Genomic DNA, 6311 nt, shown 5'->3' on the forward strand with positions numbered 1-6311 from the left:
TTAATTTCTGTCCCCATTTCACAAGTTATCACGATCTTGATTATCATGTCAGAAAGAGTGACAAAAAACTTTCATCTCGTACTATTAGAGGGTGAGAGAAAGTGAGGGCGGCAGATGCTGGAGCTGAGAGTTGAAAAGTGTGTGGCTGGAAAAGCACAGCATGTTGGCAGCATCGAAGGGGCTGGAGCAGTGACGTTTCAGGCATACGTCCTTCAGCAGGAAAATGGGGCGTAAGGGAGGGGGAAGGAGGTTGAAAAATAATTGGGTGGGTGGGGGTGGACCTGGGTGAAAGAGAGCTTGGAAGGCGATTGGTAGATGCAGGTGGGGTGTGATGGTGATATGTTGGAGAGGGGGGGGGGGTAGGACAGCTGGAACCCTCAACCTGTACAGCATCAACGTTGACTTCATCAAATTCCAAATCTCCCCTCCACCAACCTCTCCCAGATCCAACCGTTCAACCTAGCACCGTCCTCTTGAACTGCCCTAACATGCCATCTTCCTTTCCACCTATCGACTCCACCTTCCCCTCCGACATATCACTATCACTCCTACCTACATCTTCTTATTGCCTTCCCAGTGACCCTCCCACCAGCTCAGCTACTACTCTCGTATTTATCTTCCAGCCCCCTTGTCCCCCACCACGTTCCGGACGTTGGGTTTCTGCCTGATATGCGAATGTCCTGCTGTTCGGACGCTGCCTGATCTGTTGTGCTTTTCTGGTGCCTCACTTCCCAACTAATAGAGACTGAGCAGATCCCTTATCTCACAAAATTATAATTTCTTATCCTTCTCCCCCTGTTCTTTCTGAGTAAACTTTATCTACAGAGCTGAATTGTTTAGTGAGATCAGGCACTGCCTCCATACCCAGCCCTTGCCTAGGCTGTGCAATGTCCTGCAGCTCCTCGGCTGCACTTGGGGTTTCCTTTACCAGTTTCACTAATGCCACTGGCTTAGCCTCTTCTACCGCATCTTTCCCCAAAGTGTCTTCTTTAACGCCCAGCACGGTGTGCCATCTTACTGCAGTGATAACAACCTTTTCCCGGTGCCCCTCTTAAACCATCGGCACTGTAATATTATGTGTTCCACTCCCTTACAGTGAGAGCACCTGAGGCCTTTCACCACCTTTCAACCCCCTTGGGCTTCTTTCTTCACCTGTGGTAAACTATTGTGAACTACTGTTCGCTTTGTAATGTGTGATCTTCCCTTCTCCCAATTTCTATCCCCCACAGGATGAAATTCCTGCCAGATGCTAAATTTCATCACATGCCACAATACATATTTACCTGCCATTTCTGCCGCGCTTCTCACTTCTTGAACTTTCTATTCATTCACATGAATTCTTACTATCTCTGGAAGTGAGTCTTTTAACTTCTCCAGCTGATTAATCTTCCTTGAAGCCTCACAGGTCTTATCCATTTTTAAGACCATAACCCACCTATCAAAATGACTGGTTAATTCTTTCAAACTCAATATAAGTCTGACCTGGTTCCGTCTCTATTTTTCCGAATTTCTGTCTATATGCTTCTAGTACCAATTCATAACGAATCAAAATAGCCAATTTGACATCGTGATAATGTCTGGATCCCTCGTCTGACAGCGCTGCACATACCTCACTAGCTGTGCCCACCAGATTAGTCTGAGCTAGCATTACCCAAAAGCTCACTGCCGTGTCATTTTTTCAAATGAAATAAAAAAAAGGTTTTAACATTTTTCCCACCGAAATATGACAAGTTACTAACCTAGTTGTATACATCCCTACGTTCTCCCTTCATCTCCATCCTGTTCATTTAACTTTCTTCCTTAATTCCCAACTTCTGAATTTCAATTCTCCTCTTTCTTTCTCTTCTCTTTCTCTTTTTTCTCTCTCTGTTTCCGCCCCTTTATTTATCTTCTAACTCCAGTTGCCACATTTGCAATTTAAGTTTTTATAACTCTACTGCAGTTGCCTATTTCTCTGACACACCAAAGTGCTTGACCAACTCCATTACAATTTCAGCTTCCCTTTTCTCCCAGGTTAAACCCAATTCCAACCTATTTGCTCATTCTAAAAAATGTCCTCCTTCTGTCTTTCTAGATTTCCTTGGAAAATTCGGGAACCTCTTCAGTAATGTTAAAAGCCATTTCCCTCACGTTTCATTTAACCAACCACAAGTAACAAAATTAAACGAATTTTCCCAATGGTTTCATTTGAAGCTCAAAGTCACTAATTACAATGAGTTGGAATTTGCTAGGATCTGTTGTATCATAGACCTGTTCAAGTCTGTCCAAATGTCATATGGCAAGGCCCCAAACTGTTATAACATCAATGTCAAACCCCTCTGTTAATTAAACCATATACCCAGAAAAGCTCACCTCACATCATAATCTGTCAAAACGTGAGCGACAGAGAACTCCTAAATTCCACTAATAAACAAAAAAATAACAATTTATATGCATGCAAGTTAGCTCACTGAGCTTGAAGGTATGTTTTCAGAAGTTTCGTCACCATGACTGTTTCTTAAATTGGGTGATGTCATTTCAGGTGATTTTAACAATAAAATGTAGACAGAATCTAAATTGATGAGTTTATTGATGGACTTCTGGTTAGAATACCATTCCTCTAAGAAGGTCCTTGCGTGTCTTAGTATGTGTGTGTGCTTTGTCCCAGTCAAAGTGGTGCCCTTCTTTGTCTGTATGTATGGAACAGAGTGATAGTGCGTCATGTCTTTTGGTGACTAGTTGGTGTTCATGTATCCTCGTAACACGACAACAGGGCAGTTTCAATGGTGGAAAAAAGATTGTATATATACTGTTTAATCAATGTGTGTGTGTGCAGATAAGTCACAAATGATGTATAAAATTGATAAAATATTGAAACATTATTTGATCCTCTCAACGTTCCCTCTTTTTCTGGGATTCCCAACTCTAATTTCTCATTCTTACCAGGATGTGTGCTCCAAATTCTTGATTCTGGTGTCCCAATTTATTTCGATATGTTGGCCTGCTGGGTTCTTTCCAAAGCTAGTGTCTATCATATCATTGGAGATACATATTCTGGCATCAGACTCAGCATTTGAACATATTACTCTGTTGTACGTGCACTGTACAAAGGACCACAGCACACAGACATTGCCAAAATATTCGGGGATGTTCATCTGCTTCTTTCGAGAATGTGGTTTTCTCATTTTCCATATCTCCATATCTATATACTCTCTCTCTCGTTCTCCCTTTGTAGCTGGTTTAGAATTCCAGCAATTATTCTTCGTGTCCCTTTTCTCAAAGCTCCTTCTTTTAGTTTACATCTCTTCAAGATGTAATGTGGTTATAATTAGGCAATGTAACTACAAAGACATGCGGGAGGAGCTGTCCAGAGTTAATTGGATGGGAGCTGAGCAGGAAACACCATGGAGCAGCAATGGGAGGAGGTTCTGGGGATAATTTGGAAGATAATACAAGAAATGCAACCCCAAGAACATGAAACATACTCATGGGAGGAGAAGGCAGCCATGAGTGATAAGGCATCAAATCAAAAGAGAAAATATACAATGTGGTGAAGATGATTGGGAATCCAGAGAATTCATTGGCTCCGAAACTACATAACTCTGGTATCACTGACACTACAGAGCCCTTAATCATGGTCAGGGAAAGAAACAGAGGAAAACAATCACTTTAAACACAGAAGATGGTATTTCTCAAGGAAAAATATTCAGGTGAATTAAACATTTGAATTAAGAGCAGTTAAATGCTTTTGCGGAATGAGTCAGATTGGAAGCAAGACTCGGGGAGACAGACCCTCAGCAGAATGAGAGTTTGAAAATTGAAGTATTTCCACATTAGAAACCAGGTTAGGTCACTGAGTGCAGGGCTGATGGGTGAATGGGTCTCAGTGAGAATTGGGGAACAGACAGCAGAATTGCATTGCAGATATTGCAGCTCCAAACTGCGTATTCATGTAGTGCTTTAGACCACAGCAGCAGGAGAAGCAGAACAGCATCCAACCACAACCTGTAACTTTTTGCCAGGATAACACTGCAGTCTGTCATTACCATCAACAGCATCTATGGCTCAGTGACCAGTGTGGGTGAACATGTCAGAGTCAGAATCACATGAATCTTAACCTGATGCTATCTCATTTATGCTACCGGACTTGATCAACAGATCTGAACGAAGCCCTGCAGTCCTGCCACATTCAGTTATAAATGGTGATGGACGCTTAAACAAATAGCTGGAGGAGAGGGCTCCACAAACATCCCCATCCTAAATAATGGAACAGACCTGCACATCAGTGTAAAAGAGAAGGATGTTTTATCTGCACCAACTTCTGCCAGAAGTGTTGAGTCGATGGTAATCATCACCCTCGCCATGATGCCCACAGAATCACAGATGCCAGTCTTCAACTTATGTGATTTGCTGCACGTGACATGAAGAAACAGCTGAACACAGTCGATACGGACACATGCAATGGGCCAGGACACCATTCCTGCAATAGGACTGAAGACTTGTGTTGCACAACAAGCCGTGTCGCTGGCGAAGCTGTTTAATTCCAACTCCAACTCTGACATCTCCCTGGCAATGTGGAAAATTACTCGGCTAAGACCCGTTCCCCAAAACGGGAATAATTACAATCTGATCATTTACCACCCCCTCAGTCCAAACACGACAGTCAAGTTGGTAGGAGAATTTTTGACAGAGCTGTCAAGCATCACAAAAATACTCTGTTCAGTGTTGTCTCTGACAGGTCCCCATGTGGAGATGGTGCTGTTGTGGAAATGTCACTGGATTACTAATCCAGACCAGGCTAATGCTCTGGCAGCTGGTGGAAGTTAAATACAATTAATAAAATATCGAGATCTAAAATCTGGTGTCAGTAACAGTGACCTTGAAGCCAATATCGATTGCAAACAGAACTTCCTTCTCCAATGTACTTTTAGGAAGTGAATCTCCCATGATTTCCTGGGCTGGCCTAAAACTGACTCCAAAGACCCTGACGTGTGATAAACATTTCAATGGTCTCTGAAACGGCCAATCAAGGCACTCACTTGTATCAAACTGCACCAAGGTCTGGAATGATGAAACCGGACAGAACATCCGGCCTCAGCATCAGTGTTCGAAAAGGGAATGGGAACAGAGTCCTGTCGACCCTGCAGAGACCTCCTTCCTAACATCTGAGAGCTTGTGACAACATTTACCGAGCTTTCCCACAGACTGCACAGAAACAGCGGGAAAGGATAAGGTCATACAACACATTGAGCCTCCCCCATTCTAGTTCATGGAAAAACATCTCCTCAATGCAATTACGCCATATGATATACATATCCGTTAATGTTAGTAACCTTTGGAAGTTATAAAATAGGAAATGCAGTAGTACGTTTGGTCCATTGAGTTTGCGAACCAATTCTATGTAATGATGGTTGGCCCTTCATTTCCACACCGTACTCCTGCTCTCCCATCATCCCTTTACTGTCTCTAAATCCTTATTTATAATCAGTGTCTTGGTTTCCAGGTGCAAGCCAATTCCCCATGTTCACCAGTCAGTAGTGCAGACATTTATTCTCATCTCATTGCAGAGTGACCTGCCTTACCAAATACTGTGGTTCCTTGTTTCAGTCATCCCAGCCAGGGGAAAATCATCCCTGCTTTTAATCTGTCTCACCCTGTCAGAGTTTTGTATATTTCACTGAGATCTCCACTCATTTTCCTAAACCCCATGGAATATTGGCCCAGTCACCCCAAACTCTGCTCCCACAACAAGCCCGTCATCCCAGATATCAGTCTGGTCATCCTTCACTGCTCTCCCTCAATGTCAGGTTGGTCCTTTATTAGGTAAGGAGACCAAGCCTGCACACAATATTGCACAATACTCGAGATGGGATGTCTCCAAAGGCCTGTACAGATGCAGTAAGACACCCTTTCTCCTGGACTCACATCCCCCTGAAATGAAGGTCAGGCACCATTTATCTTCCTTACTGCTTTCTGTTTCTGCAATATTGCTTTCAGCGACATATGTACAATGAGATGCAGATCCTTTTCCGTGTTATAGCTCCCCACTTGGTGGGTCTGTGTACACTGGTCAGCGTGTCAATGCCATGCCCAGTATTGACTTCTGGTTACAGAACTCACTGCGCTGCAGGGACCTCAGAGGTTGATGCAGAAGGAAACAACAAAAAGGAGCATATGGCCCTTTGTAAATCAACGTGTTTCAACCAATCCTTTTCAAATTGTAGGATTCCAGTTTATCATTTCCACCAAAGGGCACACCGTCACCTCTATCCACATTGTTCTCCATCTGTCACGTATTTACCCATTCACTCCATTTGGCTTAGTCTTCTGGG

The sequence above is a fragment of the Hemiscyllium ocellatum genome, unplaced genomic scaffold (genome assembly GCF_020745735.1).
Source record: "Hemiscyllium ocellatum isolate sHemOce1 unplaced genomic scaffold, sHemOce1.pat.X.cur. scaffold_510_pat_ctg1, whole genome shotgun sequence".
NCBI lineage: Eukaryota > Metazoa > Chordata > Chondrichthyes > Orectolobiformes > Hemiscylliidae > Hemiscyllium > Hemiscyllium ocellatum.